Below are 24,278 nucleotides of genomic sequence, written 5' to 3'. Positions count from 1 at the left end.
ACTAGTACTTTGAGAACGATTTTGTTGTTGCATATAGGTACCATGTGGATCATCCTACTTGGTAGTTTTAAAATATTAATATAAAGCAAATAAAATAGAAATCTGCAATCTAAACTATATGTGTCAGAGTAAACATGAAAGCACATAAGCAGAAATGGAAGGGTTAGCAGCCTTTGTGTTCCAAAACCATCTATAGAGTAAACTTGACAGCATATTAGTAGAAATTGGTTGGTTCTTGCCTGCTACACTCAGCTCAAATCAGAGAAAAAACTGAAAAAAATTACAACTTGTGTCCAATGTTTGACATGTACACTCAACTCAAATTAGGGAAAAAACTGAAAATAAATTAGCTCAGTTTCCCCTTCCATTTATTTTCAGTATGTTAGCATCGAATACAGAGCCACATATGCCCACATATGCCCACATGAATGGAAGAGATCAAAGTTGCACAAATTTCCTTGTCAAAAACATTGAATAGGATCTTGTGCATGCACTCCAAGCTCTCGGGAGTACACTCAATCTTTCCATTAAATCTGCAACTTTCATGTTTGGAAATATGCACAACTTTAAGGGGTTTACACAGAGATATTGAATTTTATATTTAGTCTAAGTTATGCTGAGTTTAAGCGATTAATTGATATAGGTTTTGGCTAGATTGCACATAGGAAAAGTCTATTTCCCTCAACAACCATATATTATCTCCCAGCTCAGTCCAGTTTCCCCTCCAACTCATTACCCCCATGGTAAGGGTTACAGTGGGCAGGTCTCTGCTGTCAGAGGGGTGGGAGTATAAAGAAGAAACAAACAAATCAGAATGACTCAACAATTTGGTACTGCCTATTGAGCCATGCGTGCAGTCAAATACAATATTGCAACCACAAAGAGGTCTTTAAATTTAGACTTAAAAGTCATTCGTTTGCTATTAAATATTTTATTCAATAGCTATAGAACAAAAGGACGTGACTCGGCAGGCCAACATAGAAAAATAAAAAATACAACTAATTCGTTATTGTTTAACACTCATAAACCCCAATTCATTTGTTGTGTTTTACACAGGTGATGCTCTTCAGTCATAATGACAAGAATACTCAAGATTGCAATAGCATTCAATCACTTTGAAGGTGGTTTTGGATTCCCAAGTAGCTCTTGCTTTCAGTTTTTTCCACTCCAGGTAAAAATTCATCACAAATTTGATTTCATCATGTTTTATTCTAAGTTTTATTGAAAATGTTTGAAATTATATTTAATGAATTTATTAGGAGAATAAAACTCGTACAATCTTATAATCATTGGAAAAGTTGTTTGATATTGCTTGAAAAATTACATTATAGCTTTTTTATAAATATATTTAGTTAAGCTCTAATGGACATGTCTTTTTGCACTTCACAAAATAAATTTTATCTTGATCATAAATATTCAGTGGCATATGGTGCAGTAATAGATAATACTATTTGTAACATACTTAAACATCTTTCATTAAATAACAGCTAGTAATCAAAACTATAAAAGATTTAAAATAAGAAAAAGAAATTGATTAGTACTACATTACATTTCTAGTAATGGCTTCTTGCATTTAAGATGCAAAGAATTAACATTATTAGATTTCCACAATCCACTAAATATGCTCACAAAATTCCATTATAGCTTTTTTATAAATATATTTAGTTCAGCTCACAAAATTCCTAGTGTCTAATGGACATGTCTTTTTCCACTTTAAAATGTTGTAGGTGCACTTTCAGTATGCCATTTTTTTAAAAACTTTTAAAGTTGCCTACCATAAAGAATTTCCCAAAAATTGTTCCCAGTATGCTTAACAAAGTTTCTATGAAGGATTGAATTATTTCTGGGTCCAAATATACAAACGTGGAAGCAAATAGAAGCCAAAGTTCATTTTTCCACCATGGAGAAGCACTTTTCTAATTTTCCACAATGGAGAAGTCAACTTGGGGTTTTCCACCAAAGGAAAAATGAAGTGTAATGGAAAACTCATTTTCCACTACGACTTTCGTAGCACTTTTCTAATTTTCCACCATGGAGAAGCACTTTTCTAATTTTCCACATGGAGAAGCACTTTTCTGATTTTCCGCAATGGAGAAGTCAACTTGAGATTTTCCACCAAAGGAAAAATGTGTAATGTAAAACTCATTTTCTGCTTCGCCTTTCGCAGTCATTTTCTAATTTTCCATGGAGAAGCACTTTTCTGATTTTTCGCAATGGAGAAGTCAACTTGGGATTTTCCACCAAAGGAAAAATGAAATGCATAGCGGAAAATTCATTTTCCACTACGACTTTCGCAGACAAAGTCCAATTTTCCACATGAGGAGAGAAAAGGCAAATCCGAATCCAAGATGAAGGTATATGGGGTCTACCATCAAGATTACTCCAGAAAGATAATTTGTGAATCAATCTACATCAAAATTGTGCCCACTACATGAAAATGGAAAATTCATTTTCCACTGCGACTTTCACAGTCAAAGTTGAATTTTCCACCAAAGGGAGAAGACAAGAGTCAGATTTCCGCTATAAGAACTCCAGAGAATTTCTCCCAAATTTTAGCAGAGAATTAACATTGTTGCAGATTGAAGACATGGATTATAGAGCATTGAAAGAACAATGGTTGGAAATTTTATTTTATTAATTCTGATTTTGTTGCAGTCATATAGAGCAGAATTCAGAAATTCATATCTTTTTACTCATTGATTATTTTTCCAATCGCTCCGGTCAGGATGAAGATAACTAAGTTTGGAAGAACATATCCAAAAATGAGCTCAATCCAACGGTGGAATAAAAATATATGGCCCACGAAAAATGGCTCATTTTTACCTGGCAAAACTATCTATTTTGCTGTCCACTCAATGAAGGAAAGATTTTGAGATTGATTTAACATTTTTAAATGTCAATTGTTAACATATAATTTAAATATGTTAATATCTATCATTATTAACTTTAAAAGTTAATAAGCAGATCAGTTTTCAAAAGGAAAAATATGAGAAGTTGAAGAGACAAGATCAGTTACAGAATTGAAAAGTCACTGGAAGAAACCAAACGGTTGCTGGAGAATGTATTTATTGTAAAACCTTTTCCATTGAGAGGGGCTTCTTTTCTGCAAGAGTAGGTATTGCTAGAGTAGAGGGAAGACAGTAGTTTATTTTATGCATTTCATTTCATGCATTGATTTCTATAATAGATTTGGCCAGAGTTGCAGGCAAATAAAAATTAGAGCATTGTATTTGTTGTGTTCAAAATAAAGAAGATTTTTGCTTCAAATCAGAGAATTTGAGTATTATTTTCTGAATATATTCAATCAGAGTATTGTTGTGTTCAGTTTTGGACATTATCTTGCATCTTGCATCAAATAATGAATGTGTTGTAGATCAGAGTATTTGCACGTATTCCTATTGCATAAATCTGAATATTAAATCTTCATTTCTTCATTGCATTCACATAATTTTCATCTATATTGCATTACCGATATCAAGAAGTCATAGGAGTTGTGGATTCTTGGCATTGGCTAGATTTAGGAGTTAAAATCTGCCTGAGTTAGTTCTGTCTAGGGCTGGCTTGGTTTTCCTCTTCCGTTCTCGAGTTAAGAACGTACCCAATTAGTTTAGGAACAAACAAATTCATTGAATATCATTGATAAGGGAGTTGTACCTTTCAATTCAGAGGAAATCTATCAATCTCATGATAGATTATCCAACTGTTGGTATCAAATTGTTTCTCACAAGTTCGGGCTTGTAAGAGTTACATTGGAAAGAACAATCTGTTTACCAATAGATTTTTGGTGACTCTGCTGGGGAAGCGGAAAAGAAGATTAGTGCTGAAGTTTTACTTCCTCAAATTATATTATTATCTCTACTTGAGATTGGTGACTCTATTTTGATTCTCATCATTTCTGGTTGAAGAGTCCAGTGCTTTCATTTTCAGAATTATTATTATCTCTACTTGCAGGAGATTGGCGACTCTGTTATTAAAAGACCATGCCCATTAAAGTTGTGAAAGGAAGAAGGCCAGATCCTTCTTTGATTGAACTTCATCAAACTCAAGATCCAGTCTTGCGTGATCTTTTTGATACTTTTAGAGAAAGCATTACCCATGGAAGAAAAATGAATTTGAGCATTGAAGAAGATCATGCACCAGTCCTTTTGTGGAAAAGTGTTTGTGCCAGGTATCACAAATTAAAGGAGCTGGAAATAAAATCAAAGTTATTGCACCACTGTAGAGAGAGGGTGTTGCAACTGAGAAAAGAATTGAAGGTAGATAATGATGAGATTACAGAAGTTCCGCACCATCACATCTCCTATAATTTTTCGGTCCTGAGCGAACAAGAGGTTCAACCAAGAAAGAAAACCGGAAGAAAACCCACATTCAAAGAGATAGAAGCTGAAAGTGATTTCAATTTACAATTTCTTTGGACTGCGTTTAAACAAAGCATTGCTGAAGCTGAAAAGAAGAGATTAAGTCTCTCCGAAGATCATCAATCCACTATGTTGTTAAGGTGTGTATACCAGCGGTACTTTAATGTCCAAGACCAAAGAAAGGGGCGTTATGTTTCAGCAAATGTGCCTAAAGAAAAACCAGTAAATCAAGAACCAATGTCAGTTAATTGTTCAGTTCTTGGAGAGCAAGAGATACCCCAGCTTCCAAAGGCACAAATTCCAATGGGCAAAGACACTCTTGATAGCGGCTGGGAAATGGTAAGTGAAATAGAAAATGAGGATTTGTCTATGGTTTCTTTTGTTCTCGAGGTTACAAGTTTCAAATTTGATGAAAATGATGATCATCTTTTACATAAAGTTTCTTTTGAAAATCATCCTTTGGTTTGCACACAAGCGGAATATGAAACTTTTAAGTTTGAAGAAGATGATATTAAAAATGATTTTCGATCTTCTCAAGTTTATGATGATCCTGTATTAGAATCATTTTCTTTTGATGAAAGTACAAAGTTAAACGTTCCCAACAAACTATGTATCGACGGAAAGGCTGGATCATGTTTCCATGATTATCAAATTAAGTCTGAAATTTTAGTTGAAGAAAAGGGTGTAAGAACAGATTTTGTACAAAGATCTTCAGTACCTTGCAATGTGTTGCAGCATCATGAAGATGATGAAGAGCCAGATTATATTTTTCTTTGTCATGAAATGGAAGTTAATCAATCTTTGGTGCCGGCTGAATGTAAGTCTTCTTCTACAACCGATTCAAGTATTGAAGTTTTAAATTTGGATAAAGAATTTTTAGATTTGATTGCTACAAAAAATGAAGAAGTTAATTCAGTTTGGGATGATCCTATGTGTGGTAAAGATCCATACTTTTTAAGTTTTGGTTTGGGTTCTAAGTTTTCCCCTGAAAGTAAGTATGGTGAATGTCAACATGATGCAATAATTTTTCCAGAATTACTTGAAAATTCTGATTTTGTCAAACCTGATTTATCTTCTGAAGTTTCTATTAGAAATGATCAAGTTGAAGAATGTGAGAGTGAATATGTTACAATCCTATTTTCAGAAGTTTGTGATTATTTTCCTCTTCAGCAAGGACTAGTGGAAGAATGTATGATCAACGATGTGCAAGAGGGAACATAAAAATCAGAGATTTATGATGAAGTTTATGATGAAGCACAGTTGTTTAGGAAATGTTTTTGGCTCACTAGTTTCCAACACTATATTAGTGTGGCATTTAGACATGAAGAGTTTTCCTGGAGGTCTTGGTTTTGGTTCAGCCTTGCAAAACATAACCCACTTTACCAGAGAGGCTCATACTTCTCTTTGCCAATTAATGGTAATGTTCCTATCAAGATTTTATTTATTGATCAAATCTATATCTTTGTTTTAAATGAAATATTTTTAGATTTGATGAAAGAAAAGGGTGACAAAGTTATCTTAGTCAAGATTTATCCTCACCCTAAAAAAGCAAATTTGTATGTTGAGAGCACCAAGGATGCTGGAAAATCTTTTGATTATGGTAGTCTCAAGCGCTTGGATAATAAAGATTATAATATATTTTTCATGGAGATGTCTAAGTTTCAGTTTGAGATTGGGAATGATTCTAAATCTTGCATTCAAAAGGATAAAGAAGAATCAGAAATTTATGGCAAAGCATGGTTACTTGGAAAATATTTTTGGGTCACATATTTTCAGCATGTTTTCAGATTCACTTTCAACAATGATGAAGTCATGGAAAGGAAATGGTTTTGTTGCAGCTTGTTGGAGTGGAATTTTCTTTTTTGGAAAGGTTCATACTTCTCCCTTCCGGTTAATGGCCATCTGTGAGTTTCTTCCTGCTTGCTCTTCTTTTGGTGAGGTCTCCTCACCTGTATTTGTAAATAAGCTTTTGTTTACACAGTTTTGGTGTGCATAGCTTAGTGTTTCCTGCTTTCTCAGTTTTGGTTTTTCCTTACTCCCCTCCGCCCTCCTGGCAAGCAATTCTTTGATGGTCTTCTTTGTGCTTAGACTCTGTAACCCAATGGATAGGCACTTGTCTTTTGCTAGAGATTCTGGATTCCTTATGCACTTTGTAGCACATAATCCCCATTCAGAGCCAGCTGTAGGTGCACTTTCAGTACGCCATTTTTTTAAAAACTTTTAAAGTTGCCTACCATAAAGAATTTCCCAAAAATTGTTCCCAGTATGCTTAACAAAGTTTCTATGAAGGATTGAATTATTTCTGGGTCCAAATATACAAATGCGGAAGCAAACAGAAGCCAAAGTTCATTTTTCCACCATGGAGAAGCACTTTTCTAATTTTCCACAGTGGAGAAGTCAACTTGGGGTTTTCCACCAAAGGAAAAATGAAGTGTAATGGAAAACTCATTTTCCACTACGACTTTCGTAGCACTTTTCTAATTTTCCACCATGGAGAAGCACTTTTCTAATTTTCCACATGGAGAAGCACTTTTCTAATTTTCCACATGGAGAAGCACTTTTCTGATTTTCCGCAATGGAGAAGTCAACTTGAGATTTTCCACCAAAGGAAAAATGTGTAATGGAAAACTCATTTTCTGCTTCGCATTTTGCAGTCATTTTCTAATTTTCCATGGAGAAGCACTCTTCTGATTTTCCGCAATGGAGAAGTCAACTTGGGATTTTCCACCAAAGGAAAAATGAAATGCATAGCGGAAAATTCATTTTCCACTACGACTTTCGCAGGCAAAGTCCAATTTTCCACATGAGGAGAGAAACGACAAATCTCAATCCAAGATGAAGGTATATGGGGTCTAGCATCAAGATTACTCCAGAAAGATAATTTGTGAATCAATCTACATCAAAATTGTGCCCACTACATGAAAATGGAAAATTCATTTTCCACTGGGACTTTCGCAGTCAAAGTTGAATTTTCCACCAAAGGGAGAAGACAAGAGTCAGATTTCCGCTATAAGAATTCCAGAGAATTTCTCCCAAATTTTAGCAGAGAATTAACATTATTGCAGATTGAAGACATGGATTATAGAGCATTGAAAGAACAATAGCTGGAAATTTTATTTTATTAATTCTGATTTTGTTGCAGTCATATAGAGTAGAATTCAGAAATTCATATCTTTTTACTCATTGATTATTTTTTCGATCGCTCCGGTCAGGATGAAGATAACTAAGTTTGGAAGAACATATCCAAAAATGAGCTCAATCCAACGGTGGAATAAAAATATATGCCCTACGAAAAATGACTCATTTTTACCTGGCAAAACTATCTATTTTGCTGTCCACTCAATGAAGGAAAGATTTTGAGATTGATTTAACATTTTTAAATGTCAATTGTTAACATATAATTTAAATATGTTAATATCTATTATTATTAACTTTAAAAGTTAATAAGCATATCAGTTTTCAAAAGGAAAAATATGAGAAGTTGAAGAGACAAGATCAGTTATAGAATTGAAAAGTCATTGGAAGAAACCAAACGGTTGCTGGAGAATGTATTTATTGTAAAACCTTTTCCATTGAGAGGGGCTTCTTTTCTGCAAGAGTAGGTATTGCTAGAGTAGAGGGAAGACAGTAGTTTATTTTATGCATTTCATTTCATGCATTGATTTTTGTAATAGATTTGGCCAGAGTTGCAGGCAAATAAAAATTAGAGCATTGTATTTGTTGTGTTCAAAACAAAGAAGATTTTTGCTTCAAATCAGAGAATTTGAGTATTATTTTCTGAATATATTCAATCAGAGTATTGTTGTGTTCAGTTTTGGACATTATCTTGCATCTTGCGTCAAATAATGAATGTGTTGTAGATCAGAGTATTTACACGTATTCCTATTGCATAAATATGAATATTAAATCTTCATTTCTTCATTGCATTCACATAATTTTCATCTATATTGCATTACCGATATCAAGAAGTCATAGGAATTGTGGATTCTTGGCATTGGCTAGATTTAGGAGTTAAAATCTGCCTGAGTTAGTTCTGTCTAGGGTTGGCTTGGTTTTCCTCTTCCGTTCTCGGGTTAAGAACATACCCAATTAGTTTAGGAACAAACAAATTCATTGAATATCATTGATAAGGGAGCTGTACCTTTCAATTCAGAGGAAATCTATCAATCTCATGATAGATTATCCAACTGTTGGTATCAAATTGTTTCTCACAGGTTCGGGCGTGTAAGAGTTACATTGGAAAGAACAATCTGTTTACCAACAAATGTATAATTTTTATTAATTAATTTGTTTACATCCTTGATTTCAAGCTTCACAAAATAAATTTTATCTTGATCATAAATATTCAGTGGGATATGGTGCAATAATAGATAATACTTTGTTTGTAACATATGTAAACATCTTTAATTAAATAACAGCTAGTAATCAAAACTGTAAAAGATTTAAAATAAGAACAAGAAATTGATTAGTACTACATTACATTTGTAGTAATGGCTTCTTGCATTTAAGAAGCAAACAATTAACATTGTTAGATTTCAAAAAATCCACTGGATTCGATTGTGTATTTTTTAGCATCAATTTTTTTCAGATCACACTACATGATCCATGATCAGGACGAGAGAGTGCAAGGTTATAAATAGTAAAATGATGCAGAATAAGCCTTGCTCAAGAGCTATAAGAGAAGAATAAATGAAATATAAACAAGATAATAAAAATAAAAATAAATAAAAATAAAATAATAGTAAAATAGGGGTGCAAAAGTCAATAGGAATTAGTGAACAACCAAGGTGGGAGAAATAAAAGATATAAACTAAGAAAGCACAATAAAAAAATATGATTAAAATAGAAGCCAAAAATGAGAACTAATAAACAATGGTAATAGTTTATAGAAAATAAATTGGAAGAAAAAACCAAACCGGGAAACTCACAGAAAAACAAATGTGTGTGTGTGTGTGTGTGTATTATCTTGACCATAAATTGATTTAAAAGTACTTATACTAAAGAGAGTAGGTATTCAGTGGCACATGGTACAATAATAAATAATACTTTGTTTGTAACAGACTTAAACATCTTTGATTAAATAACAACTAGTAATCAAAACTATAAACAAGATTTAAAATAAGAACAAGAAATTGATTACTACTACATTGCATTTCTAGTAATGGATAATTGTGTTTAAAAAGCAAGCAATAACTGTAGCCAACTTACAAAGCCTCCAATACTTTATAATGGACAACAATCCAATGTATTCTCCTTTGCCAACTGAGTATGGGAGCATCAAAAGGCTTCAAGAGATGATGCTTGCTAATTCAAGGTATAGTGGCCCAATCCGTATGAGTAGCTATTGAATCTTAGCTCTATTTCTTTGAAAATCATCAAGATTTCTAGTAGTTTTCCTCCGAGTTTGGGAAATATCTCAACAACATAAGAGTCCCTAATGTTAAGCATCCTCTGCTTGTTAAGCATTACCACAATGGTAGAAAATCTACAAATTTTTATCTTAGTTGCTGTTTAAAATACAATTTTTGATCCAAAATCTTTAACAAGAGCCAACTTCTTCAATCAAAGACTCATTGTTTCCATACCAATCAAACCTTGTTATATGTGATCAACTAGAATAAAAGAGTTGTTTCCTTTAGTACTATGTTGTTTATTTAAAGTATGGTCTTCCAAATTTTTATTGGTTGATATCTTAAAATTTTCAATAGTAGGTTGAGTGACATTTTTTGAAATAACCCCCATGTGTTATTGCTTCTTTTAACACCAGAAAACTCGTTTAGTGGTTTAGCATTTCGTCAAACACTTGGCTTGTAGTAGAAGACTTTTTGTAGTGTTCCCAATGGATTCAGTAGGTAGTGAAATATAACTAACAATATTAGTACTAATAGCAATATTCAGTAAATCCTATTACCACCTGCTACTAATGACTGGACTGTTACATTCATGCCGATTGCAGATTACAATACAATGTCTTATGGTAATAATTAACCCTTATAATCAATTCCTTAACTAGAACAATCAAATTAATGAATAACAGTGATTGATTAAGGAATGTATTGAATTGTATTGACAAGGAAAATACAACATGGCACTCTTTAACTTCCTAATCAAATATCAAGAACCTGGAAAGCACTGCCATAACAGATATGAAGAAAATGCACCCCTCATTTCCCAATACCGAGATACCGATCACAGACCTTGCTATGTAAGCGCAGCCCCAGAGTTTGCGGATTATCCATGAACCGTCCTGAACATGTGGATGCATAATTCGATCCGTAGCAGGTACTTGGGCGGGTGAGATCGCAGTCAGAGGGATGGTCATCAAAGAATCCTCTGCATCCTTGTTAGCAGCCTAATTTGAAAAGCTGATGGTCTAAGACGAGATGCAAAACCTCCAATTACCTAGCAGCAGATTTATCCAATGAAAACACTGCCCCTTCGATCACCAACAACTCCCAATTAGCTCGAATGCTGGTCATAAATGAATTGCTTCAGCTATGAGCAATGATGTCCAGGACATATACATATTTTAGACAATGCTCTAGCAGACAGTCTCTTGAGGCTGAGAGGGCAGATCCCACACAACTCTCAATTAAATGAAGACCCAATGAATAATGCCGTCCAGTCCAATGAGTTTGGCAAAGATCTTAGAAGCTTTCAACTGTACTTCCCGCATGAATTGTTGAAGAGATCGCTCCTGTCCGGCTCGGGGGTGAAGATCATAATCTGAGCCGCATTCCGTTTCCAGATTTCTTACTACCTTCACCCGACCTAAAGAAAAAGTGCCTTGATTCTCAAGGGAAATTGCCGCTAAGTGAGCTCCGGCTTGGGTTCGGAATTAACTCCTAACTCTCTGCCGCAACTTAATAATATCACTTGCTTTGCTAACCCTGCGATTTCCTTTCCAAGTCACTTCGACAATCCAAATTAGATGCTGCAGATCTCGCTCGGATAAGATGCTGAACTCCAAACCTTTGCGAATAGCTAAAATCCTAAAAATCAATTCTCAGGATGATCCTCCAAATTTGGCCTTAGGCCACAAATTCGGCCCCGATGAAATGACTGAATGTCACCTCCAATCTGCAATAATTCAGATGATATTTCACACCCTCAAAATTGCGTACCAATTGAGAGTTATCGTTCTCAATGGCCAACTGTGACAATTGCAGAAAACCCTAGGTTCCACAAAGCACCTGTGATTGAATCACAATCTAAAAACAAGAGAGATTAAACAACTGCCTGATTCGAATGGAGCCCCGGGGTGCCTATTTATTCTTTTCTCTCCATCCTCTCCAGAGACTTCTAGAACATTTTTGATCTTATCCCTCAAGTGACTTTATTAAATATTTTTATAATCCAAGTCACTTTATTAAATATAAAGTTATCTTTTAATATTTATTTATTTAATTAAAATAATTAATTAGTCGTCCTTAAAATATTCATTATTTTGGACAACCAGATTAATTAAATTAATTAAATCGAACTGTCACCAAAAATGGGGACATGACATTTTTCTTGACATAGATTCCCAAAATATGACACAACTTGTTGAGTAGTGTTTGGTTTTTACACGATTCTTATATTTTGACAACTATTTATGTAATGATTCTAACTAACATCTACAATCCTTTTTTGCAGCTTGCTATTGGGATATCTTCTTAGAGTCTACACAAATTGAGAGATCAGGTATTTAAGTTATTTTTTGTACTCATTATATCATTTCAATGAAATGAAACACTAAAATACTATTTAATATTTAGCACAAAGAGTATTGTTTCATAGCATCATTAATATGATTAAAATATTAAACTAGTTAGTGATAATATATATGTCTTAGAATAATTTACACTATTTATGAGATGCCTTTAAAATATTGATAAAACCCTTCAAATTAGAAAACACCTTTAAAAAATCTTACCATACAACAACATTAGGGGTAATAGATAAGTAAAATTATTTAATCTTACTAATGGGATATTGAGCCAAGAAAATCATAAAGTTTTGAGTGAAAGATTTTGAAGAGAATCATGTTTGTTAGATGGTGCTTAGGTAAGGTCATATTATGAGTGACTGATTACCTATGGTTGTATCCTCTTTTTTGTTGTAGAATTGTGTTAAATGACATCACAAACTGTTCCAACATATTATCTCGAATTATGTAAAGACATACAATTATTCGTACTAGCTTTAACAAGTTTTGATTTTTCAAGTTGTAATCATGTTCTCTTGAAGAATATGTGGTATGTAAGTTAAAAGCACAATTATTGTTGATAGTACATGGTGCATTCATGAAAATACGACATCTTCATCATTTAAATGAGCACCAAGACTTGCTCTAGGTACAAATGCATACTTCAATGAAATGATATAGTGCACTTGGACAAGGTGGCAAAACATGAAATGAAAGAAGCGACAACTTGTTGGTATCCATAGATTGAAATAGAGTTTATATAGAAGAGGTACAATATAATAAACATATTTTATAATAAATAATTCATATACATATTGTTTAATAAATATTATTGATCATTTCAATAGACTTTTTGATGAAAGTTCGCTTATAATTCTCAATATTGTTGAAGAACTGATGAATGATACTAATGATAATCAATCCCAAGATGAAGAGAAAGACACAATTATGAATGAGAAACCACTTCATAGACTAATGAGGTTGGTGTTAATGAATTTATCCAAGACTTCTATACAACTTCTAAACAAGTTATTGATTCAACCATAGCTCAACAAATTAGGATGTCTCTTTTCCTAAATGCAGATGCTTCTATATTGACGATAGTTGTGTTGTTTTTGATCTTGAAGGTTACACATGGATTGACAAATATGTGCTTTATTGACATATTAAGATAGGATTTAATATTTCTATAAATCAATTCTCTTTGATGTCTTAGTTTTTTTTATTGTTTTGTATACTTATGAAAATCATTTGCTTCATGTCTAAACAAAATACTTTCAAAGAACATTAAGTTACCTCTTTTCATAGAGAGATATCTTCAATAATGAAAGATATTGGAATGAAGTACAATACATATGATGTGTGTCCAAGTGACTATATATTGTACTATAGAAAGAATGTCAATTTGAAGCAATGTTTGGTGTGTCACACAAGTAGGTAACACCAAGATCAAGTATCCAAAAAGGTTATGATATAAAGTACTACAATATGTTCCACTAAAGCCAAGGTTTGAGACAATGTTTAAATGCAAGAAGTTAGCGAAATATATGAATTATCACACAAAATGGGAGAAGCCAAGATGGTGTCATGCATATGACTACCTATGTTAAGCCCCAATTGTTCATGTGAAGGTAAGGGAGATTGTTAGCACCAATAACATAACTATACTGTATGTGAAATAATTGGATCAATTGTTATGTTGTCATTGATGTCAAGCTTGGAAAAAGGTAAGACATTATGCTAATTCAATAAGGTGCCGAATCATCTGAAGGATGTAGTGTTGATTGATGAAGAGTTTGGTAAATATACTGATGACTGAATGATGGAGGAGGAAATTAAATGGAGGAAAGTGTTGATGAGTATGTGAATTTGAATGGGCACTTGATGAGTTAGACTTTGGCAAGAAAATATTGGTTTGATTGCATTACATGGTTTGATCAAGTGTTGAGATGATACACAAGTATGTTACTTTGGTTAGAAATTAAGGAAATAAGTTATGAAGTAGAAAGACAAAGAACAATGAGTTGCACCGAGTTAGTCAATGAGGTCAGTAAATGGAGGAGTAGTAGTCACTAAACACATGTGAAATAATTGAAGAATGAACAATGCTAATCGAGCTAGTATAATGTTAACCGAGCTTAGTATGAACCAAGCGAGTGTAGTATTAACCAAACAAGAGAAAGATGAACGATTTTTGGAAGAATTGATTTAAGATTGACATTTGGTAAAAATATGGATTGATCAAGAAGTTTTTAAGATAAGGATGAAGTAAATGTGCAAATTTAGTAAAGGGATTGAATATGTCATGATCTGAGGGTGGATATTCAATCATCAAAAGATAAGTTCAAAGTTCAAAGACAAATCGTGTTGACTGAGTGTCTAGATTAAAGGTATCCAAGATGGAAAATGATCAGATGGTTGTGATTAAACAACAAAATATTTGGTTAAGTGACAATATTTTGTCTATTTAAGGGATGAATGAAATGTTTACAGATGCTGATTGGAGTAATTTGTGAAGGTGAAGACATAAGAGGATACTGAGCAAAATTGTATTGCAAGATCAAAGAAGTGGAGTGTGAATTATGTAATTGGATTAGCGGAAGATGAATAAACTAGGACAAAGGATAAGCGAAATGGAGATTTGAAGTAACAGAGGTAGTTGCATTATTTATGAGATTCATTTCACTATTTTTGATTAAGAAAACATGTTTTGATGGGGCCTTGAAACCCATTACAAATAGATTTTGACAGGGATCTGCAACTCAAAGACAAAATGCTGTAAAAAGATATTCAACAACATATCCTCAGACAAAAGCCATCTAGAGGCATACATGAGGACAACAATAGAAAGAGAAAAATAATAGCACATGGATTGCATTCAGAAGCCCAACTGGGCAAATCAAGACCCTACATGGTCCGATAAACCATGGGGTAGAGAGGGGAAATTACCCCCATCCCAAAACATGGTAGAAATTTTTGAGAACATCCTAATCAACCATATGAGAATACACCTTCTTTAACCAACTGAACCCATTAAGAGAGAAAGTTCTCCAATCAAGTTCTCCCAACAAAACACCCTTCCACCTCAATAGAAAGGGGTCCCACCACTTCTGAAACCATCCCATTAAGCCAATAAGGCTTGGGAAACTTCATCTCTATAGAAGTATCATGGGGAGGATACAAAAGATAGATCAAAGTCCACCGAATGATAGATATGAAAAAGCCTCGAACTTTACTAAGAGGGAGCCCCCACTAGTAGCATTTTTCCTTAACCAAAAACAACGAGGATCCATGGATGGCCCTTTTGAAGTTCCAACATCCACCTGACAAAGGACTAACAAATCACACTTGAGAACCCGAGAATGACACTTCCAAACTCTCAAAATGATGGAAAATCTATAACAACTGAGGATTAGCATAGCCATATCACCAAAAAAGCACCAAATCCCCTCTTAGTGAAAATCCAAGGCCCACCCAAAACCAAGGAGCAACCAAACGACAAGTAGATCAATAAAAAAAAACTTAGAGAAATAACAGGATGAGCAAGCCCATAATACCCCCTATTGAAAACATAGTCATGCCCCCAGATTTGGATTGTCCTGCAACAAAGCAACCCCTTAAACAACATTAGGGGAACAACAAAGCATCTCCTAGAGAGTCTAAAAGAGTCAAACTGTGTTCGGAGACAAAGTGTCCAAATGTGGGCCACCAAGAAGCCCAATATTGTAGGCTACATGTGAAAAGAAGACCCAAAACAAGGGTCTCATTAGCTTCGAAGCCAAAGATAGCAAAAAGCCCAAGGGAATTCGGCAACAACATGCTCCACCATCTATCTGGGTCGTCATCATCATCCTTTAACGCCCATCTTCCAACACCTGATCTGCTAACTCCAGAGACCCTCAAAGCACTAGTGCTCGATTTCAAATGTTGCCTATTGCACACGCTTTCGCCTAACTCCATCATGTTCATTTTGATTATTTCATTGTTACTCTCTAGTAATTGTAGCAGAAAACTTCTTAACCGAGTGTACTTAATAGTCATATTTGTAAATCCTTTTTAAGGTGACATTCCATTGAATATTTGTAAGTCCTTTAATTCAGACCACTCAATTAAGAAGTGATAAGGTCTAGAAGATCTTTGGTCATCTCGTAGTGATAAACCATCCAATCATCTACTCAATTAAGGAGTGATAAGGTCTAGAAGATCTTTGGTCATCTTGTAGTGATAAACCATCTAGTCTAGGAGTGATAAACCATCCAATCATCTCGTAGTAGAACAAAGAATGAGAGAGGAAAGTCTCGGGCCACCAAGCAGCCCAATATTGCAGGCGTCATGTGAAAGGAAGACCCAAAATGAGGGCCTCATCAGCCTCCAAGCCAAATATAGCAAAAAGCCCAAGGGAATTCGGCAACGACATGCTCCACCATCCATCCGGGTCATCATCATCATCCTTCAACTCCTCTCCTACAACGCCTGATCTGCTAACTCCAGAAACCCTCGAAGCACTAGTGCTTGATTTCAAATGCTGCCCACTGCACGCACTTTTGCCCAACTCCATCATGTTCATTTTGATTATTTCACTGTTACTCTCTACTAATTGTAGCAGAAAACCTCTTAATTGAATGTACTTAGCAGTCATATTTGTAAATCCTTTTTAAGGTGACATTCCATTGAATATTTGTAAGTCCTTTAGTTCAGGCCACTCAATTAAGGAGTGATAAGGTCTTGAAGATCTTTGGTACAAATCCCCTAATAGGGCCATATTAGCCATGTGCATGTAAACTTTAACAAGGTTGGCTCCTAACTGAGCTCACTCCAGAAGAGTGAAAATTTTGAGTTATTGGTTCCAGGTGTTTTTTCCCTTAAAGTTTCTACCTTAAAATCTTTGTGTCAAAATGTGTGGATGATTGTGTTACATGTTATTTCATGCTTATTTGATGTTATTGTTTATTTGTCATGCCCAAAATTTCCAGGCAAAAACACAACTATTTTTTTTTTTTTTTGAAAGGTAACTTGTGAAAATCACATACATATCCATGTATGTTACGAATAATCTATCGAGCTATAATGTGTTTGAGATACATCTACTCATGATTCTTGAGCTACAATTAAATACATACTTCAATCAATAAGTTGAAAGTGATCCTTTAAGTTGATTGATATCATAGAGAAGAATAGTTAACACTTTCTAGGGAGCATTACATCTCAACCAGGTCTTAGGTATCATGTGGTCGATAATTATGATGCATATACCTATAGGATTCAGAAACATCAATAGGCATGGATACCCTCATTTCTGTTTAGTGAACAACTTGGATGTAAAACTCTAGTTGGGTGACCGAGTTTGAAGATTCATTTTCATCCAATACTCTAGTATCACAACATAACAATTTAGTGGAAGCTCTATTAACATTTATTAGGATTTGAGTTTTAACACATGGCTAGTTATTAGCATATCCCTTAAGGGTACACTTGCCTATGAGACCTTATCATACAAGTCTATTATCAACCTATCCTTGTGGGTGGATATTGTATCTGTAAGATCTCTTTTGACCATAGCTTTATAATTTAAATTGTATTAAAATGAGTATACATAGGAAAGTATTTATCCATATTGCCTTTGAACTCTATATGGTTTCTTTCACACTATATAATGTAACCCTAACATTCAACACAGACATTTGGATCACAACTCTTAAGAATAACTCCTACACCTCTTGGATTTTGTCATATACATGGTACATGGGCAACATTGCCTCTTCATCACGTTGCATGTATATATATTAAGTATTATTATTGTATAGAAATGTGTGTCAATGATAGAGTTTAACAATTGAATGTCCAAACAATTAAATAAATAAATCCTTAGTATACAAATCTCTAAGTAACTTAATAATTAATTATTAATTTCCACAATCAACTAACCACCGTCCTATTAACTTTACTATCTTACTAATTCACTAGTTCTAATTAATGATCAATCTACGACTTGCTCTTCAATTAATCCACTATCAAGGTTATTACTAGTCAATTTTATCTACTTACAAACATTAAATTTACTTATATATATATATAGTTTCATACCAAATAATCTACTTATTATAACTGTACAACTTAACCTTTAATTCTCTCTAACAATTTATTATCACATAACCCTACTAACTCCCTACATAGTTTATGCCACTACGTATGAATTGACTACTAATCTGCACTAACTACTATTTAATATACAACCATTACTACTAAATAAGTTATTACTTTTATTTACTAACTAAATTTTTAACATTAATTAATGGCTAACTATTTCTATTACCAACTACTACCCAACTTACATCCTAATTTAATTACTTACTTGCCTAGCTATACATTTTTTCTTAATTCCTAATCTCTATGCCCTTCCCCAACTTCTTTTCAAGTTCCACATTTCATATCCACCTAACTCCACGTGGTCCCCTTTCCAAGTGCCCAACCCAAGCGCTAACTCCAAGTATAGTCTTCCATTGTCCAAATCACTTCCTTCCATGTGCCTATCCCCATCAGACTCATGATGATGCTAACCCAATCTATGCCTAGGGCTTCTCACCGTAGTCGATCCTTAGGTCCTTTTGTATAAGGAGAAAGATGGGCGGTTGATGGCTAGTCCCTTCAAGGAGGTCACTTCCCAAAAGATTTAAAGTGGTGTAGTTTTCCATTACTCTTGTTTAGTTCCTTTGTTGAAGCTTGCCACCTTTTTCAGATGGGTCAATTTCCCTAGGCGCCCCCTTTTTTCATGGGTATAGGTTGAAGTCCGTAAAATATTAATATTTTCGTACCTTGTTTTGTGAAGGAGTCGTTACATGAGGGGGATCGATGGGGCATTTAGAAAGTTAATGTAATAATGAGGCATGATTATTTGTAGGTGGTTAGGTGTAAAGCACATTATATATATATATATATATATATATATATATATATATATATATATATATATATATATATATATATATATATATATATATATATATATATATATATATATATTCTTAATAAAGGACATAAGTCACGTGAATTCCTTGATTTCTTCCATGGACCCCCTTTAAGCTAAGCAAATTCGTTTCCATGTTATTGTTTCTTATTACATGGAATCTTTAGGAATATATTTGATTATTTTAATAGGCATGAATTGGTCTTTTGACAGAGGCTGACTTTCTAAACTCCATACAAAATCCAGAGACTACAATACACACTTCAGATTTATTTTGCTTATGCATGCTTGTGCAGTAGCTTCTACTTAGTTTATTTTTCCTTAAAATTTTGTGTCATGGAATTTGGTTATGTCAAGGAAATCGATGTTAATACTAACACTCTACTAAATGCATCAATTGAAAACTCTATTGGATCTATTGTAGTCATTTAAAATTAACAAGACTTAACATTTTGTACATATTAATCACTTGCAAGAATAAATCCAATCCTTGTAATACTCCTTGTCAAGATCAAATATGAACTCAACTAGATCATTCCCTATATAGCAAAATAATGGCTATTGCAACACATGAATTTTCTTTCCATTGTATCCAAATACATAACATGTAATCTTACAATGCACTCACTTAAGCAGTCTATAAAGTCTAACTATCGATTGATACATAAATTTGCACGAGGAGAAGTAACTCAATTACATAACTTCAACTTAGACTTCACAACAAATGGATATTCCTTTACACATGAACTATTTCCTTCCTTCTTAACAACTATGAACACGATATCCTCTCTTCCTACAATGTCATTTAAATGCATAACATCCAACCACAACTTACAATTTCACATTAATATGCAATAAGATGTAAGTCCCCCCTCACAAAACATAAAATCACAATGGAGATTTTTCCTTCACAACACATTACAAAATAACATGGGAATGATTGATTCCTTCATCTACAAGATGCCTCAACACAAACTTGGCTCTCCAACAATGTCAAGGGGAAACCCTAACTTCTTCACAGATTCCATTCTCACAAACTTGCAAAAACATAAAACCAAGAACCATGGAGGCTCACCTCCCATCCTAGGCATATGCATATTCATCACATTACAACATTTGAACAATGTTCACCAATGGAACCATGAACATAGGGTGAAAGTGTGCTTTTCAAATGGAGACTTGCCATATCAAACAATATCTACAATAAACAAATTTCATGCCCTTTCGTGGCTATCACAAAACAACAAATTCCATGCCCTTTCGAGGCTTTCACAATCATCCTCCAAACACACTACCATCAGTTGTAACTTCCTTGGAGCCCATACTCCATAACCTTCATTTCTACACCATACTTCCCTTATAACCCCCAACAAGATATGAATGATTATGTCATACAATGGTACCCACACTCCAAGGTTCTCAAAATACACTTTCAAGCCCAACTAACCCCTTCACCTTGGATTTCTCTTCCTTTCCCAAAGGATGAGTAAAGCCCTCACACCCATAACAACACTCATGCACAAACTTATGGAAAATCAAAAGCAAGAGAACAATGAAAATCCAAATTTCATGCTCATCACAACACAACACAATGATACAATATGATACCACACATTTTTCTCACAATGGCATTCTCAATACCCACATTCTCATGAATGTAATACCAAGATTCAAATTCAAAATGGAAGAAATTAACTACATGGAAATAAACACCAACCTTGAATTCCTTTGCAAAATGAAAATGAAAGGTTGTAGCAGAGCAACCTCCTAGCTTCCAAACCCTAAGAGTCTCTAAAATTAGAGAGTGGGTGAACACTCCACTAGTTTGTCAAAGTTCTCTAAAAAGACTCTCTCATTATCTCTTTTTGGCAAAAACATCAAGCCACTATCACTTACAACTTTGTCCACCAAATTTGCTACTTTTGACTAAGTGAAAAGATGGGGGTGAACTGGTGGAACAACTCAATTTTCGAAATGGTGGAAGAATGCATTGGTTAAGGGGTCCCCTAGGCTAGCTAAGCAATAAAATGGTCAAATTTAGGGCCCTAACATGTTATGTTAACACATGGGTAGCTTATTTTCATAGAAATGACACTTTGGGACCACATATTGACCCTCTAAAATCCTTGTCAAGTTTGAACTCGAAATTTCCCCTTGATGGTGACCCATCCTATCCTTTCTCCAAGTGGGTTTGCTTAAATCTTTTGAAGGGCATTTAGTTTAAGGTTAAGTGTTGCTATGACCAAAACCCTAGGTGACATGTCATCAACACATAAATAATTACAAGTGTCAAGTGACACATTTAGAACATATTACACATCACCATTACATGTCCCTAATGTATTTATGAGACTAAATTTACCACACACATGCAAGCTTACATTTACGAAATAAACACATCACAACGAGGCTTTTGAATCTTCCAAAGATTTGCCTTGGCTAAACTGTGTCCACATAAGTTTGGACCTTGTTTCCCCCAAATAAATTACATGGTTTAATTGCTTGCATGCTAAACTTGAACATCAGTAGCCCAATGAAAAATCATATAAAATGCATGTATATAGGTGCATGACAATTTCATATAAATCATAATCTATTTTTATTTTCTAATCATTTTCATATAAAGAGCATTCAAAACATTAAGATATTCAAAACATTAAGATATGTGCCTACACACAAAACTCGAACATCAGTAGCCCAATGAAAAATCGTATAAAATGCATGTATATAGGTGCATGACAATTTCATATAAATCATAATCAATTTTTATTTTCTAATCATTTTCATATAAAGAGCATTCAAGACATTAAGATATCAAAATTTGCATATCAACATTAATCTTTCCCCATCACGATCAAATTTATACTCTAAATCACATCAAAATCCATTTCCTATCATAACGGTGAAATACTAATTCTATAACTGTTAAATCAGCCAACCTGGAAATTAGTTCCGGATACATATCTTGGGTGAAAATCACCGAAATGTAAAACATCACAGCTAGTATCGTTTGGTTCAATTAAACATAGTGTGATTATTAACAACATCTTGTTATCATTATGAGACTACACACCATAAGTTGTATCAATTATGTCAAGTAATTAGGATATTTGCATAGTCATGTCACATAGTTTCAAAATCAATCATCGGATACATCCATTACGTCCTGCTAGTCAATATATTCTATCCACATGAAACATCATATCTTATCGTTCACCCTAACATATCCATCTAATACCACTTTTACAATAAATGGCTTATTATGTTCATATTACACCGAGTTCTATCGTGTGGACCCTTATCCAATTTTGATAACAATTTCCATCTACATTATTGGTAATTCTTACAAGGGTGGCGTTGATTTCTCTTTCTTAAAAAAAATATTCATTATCCTAATAGATCATAAAATACCATGAATCCACTGACCTAGTTTCTAGATTATAAATTTTTGCACCTTTATTCCATATGGTCTTAACTCATCAACCTAATGCAACTAAATAGGTTATTTAACCTAGCAATAACTAAAATCTATATCCATCTCAAGCAAGCAACATCTTCTAGTTCATTATTGATAAGTAAATTATCGCTCAAGACATACATAATTTCTAAAACCTTCATACCCTCATTTTATCATAAGATGTAAGGATAACTATATATATAATTCACATCCTCTTTACGAGAGCTAAAACATATCATCTTATGTCCTTGCTTTTTCTAAAACCTAATCATATCCATAACATTTAGGGTTTGAAATAAGGTACCAGGGAAGGGGTCTTACATTATTGCTGCAAGTTAGTACACGAAGTATACAATTTACAATTATTTTCTTTGATAATCGATATAAGCTAACAATTTACTGGTTAAGATTGAATTGGATATTATTGTGAATTTTAAATCTAGTAACCAAGTTTATTTATCGGGAGTTTAAGTTGTTGAAAATTGGTAACTGATTCATCTTCTCTCAATTATCTAACATCATATTGTAAATATTAGAAAGGGATTGAGGAAAATGGTCACATTTAAGAAATGAGCCAATGAATGGAATGATTTTTATTGCAATGGATGGTGTCAATCCTTTTGGAGTTCTTAGAACAACATGTTTTGTGTGGCCATTTTAAATCATTAACAACAATCTACGCCATGGGATGACAATGAAAAATGAGCATGCAATGTTAACTCTTAGCATATTGGTTATTAGAACATGTGAATGCAATATTTTTTTGAAGATTATATACAAATATTTCAATTCTATTAAACCTTAATAATTTTGTTATTTTACTTCCTGAAGTATCAGGAAAGGATATGGATGTATACATGGTGCCCCTTTTTAGTGAGCTTTGTGAATTATGAAATGGTGTAAATATGTATGATGTACTAAGACCTATCAATGATAGAAACTTTATCTTTGATGTAATTCTTATTTGTACAATTCATGATGCCCTCAGACTCTCTATTTGATGTCGTAATTTATGATGAATTATATTTTGTAATTATTTTGTTCATTGTACCATTTACTAACTTTAGTTTTCATTTGTATTTTTAAGGCCCCTAATAAAGGGGAAACATGAGTGTCCATCATTTTGGCTGAAAACATTGTATAGGAAGTCAAAAGGTTTCAATACAATTGTATATGATGAATAATTATTTCTTACTATAAAATCATTGCTATCGACTGCATGAGAAACCTAAGTTGAAAGGAGAAGTGAAAACGAGGAAGTCAAGAAGAATGAATCTTGCTAGGTGGAAAACAATGTATGAAAAAAGGAAAAAATGAGATTTTCACTAGGAATGAGGATGCTTAATTTTTTACAATATAAGCATATTTTGATAATATGCCAATATCTCACTTATTTAATACTATGCAGATTGAGAAAAATGTGACAAAATGCTTATGTAAACATTCAAATATAATAAACCTTAAGCACACAAAAGTTGGTAAAGGACTTGTAAGTTGTCAATATCATGGTCATGCTCTATGAATTCTTATGTCAAAAGAGAAAGAAAACATCATCGAAACAATGAAAATGATAAGATTTCCATTTAAATTTGGTGTGCTATTAAAAAACTTATTCACAAGAGATGGATCAAGGTTGTTAGGCTTAAAATCACATGATTGCCATAGTTTGATAAATGTAACTTTGTAGTATGTTACAATTATTGAAAACATAATCATAAATTTGTATATGCAAGTGATAATATTCGCTCCTGCATATTTTAACATAGTTATTCATCAATGCTTGTGCAATATGTGTTACATGTAGCATTA

At 33.6% G+C, this 24,278-nt stretch overlaps 1 long non-coding RNA gene across 3 annotated transcripts in view; it reads left to right on the top strand.

The window, feature by feature from the left end:
• Positions 1-23,952, top strand: part of LOC149537969 (uncharacterized) — a 53,493-nt gene extending 29,541 nt beyond the window's left edge. For 2 of the 3 annotated variants that reach the window (XR_016355954.1, XR_016355956.1), the window contains exons 2-4: positions 1,057-1,171; positions 11,997-12,044; positions 23,557-23,952. This is a non-coding gene — a long non-coding RNA (uncharacterized LOC149537969). Of the gene's footprint in view, positions 1-1,056; positions 1,172-11,996; positions 12,045-12,465; positions 14,834-23,556 lie in introns of those variants that run through there. The other variant, XR_016355955.1, reaches the window with a different exon arrangement.
• The last annotated feature ends 326 nt before the right edge of the window (positions 23,953-24,278 follow it).

Source organism: Cupressus sempervirens, chromosome 9, assembly GCF_028749045.1.
Source record: "Cupressus sempervirens isolate cs-2001-9-10 chromosome 9, ASM2874904v1, whole genome shotgun sequence".
In the NCBI taxonomy this organism is placed as follows: Eukaryota; Viridiplantae; Streptophyta; class Pinopsida; order Cupressales; family Cupressaceae; genus Cupressus; species Cupressus sempervirens.
Note: the sequence above shows the minus strand (reverse complement) of the source record. Positions and strands in the feature narration are given on the sequence as shown.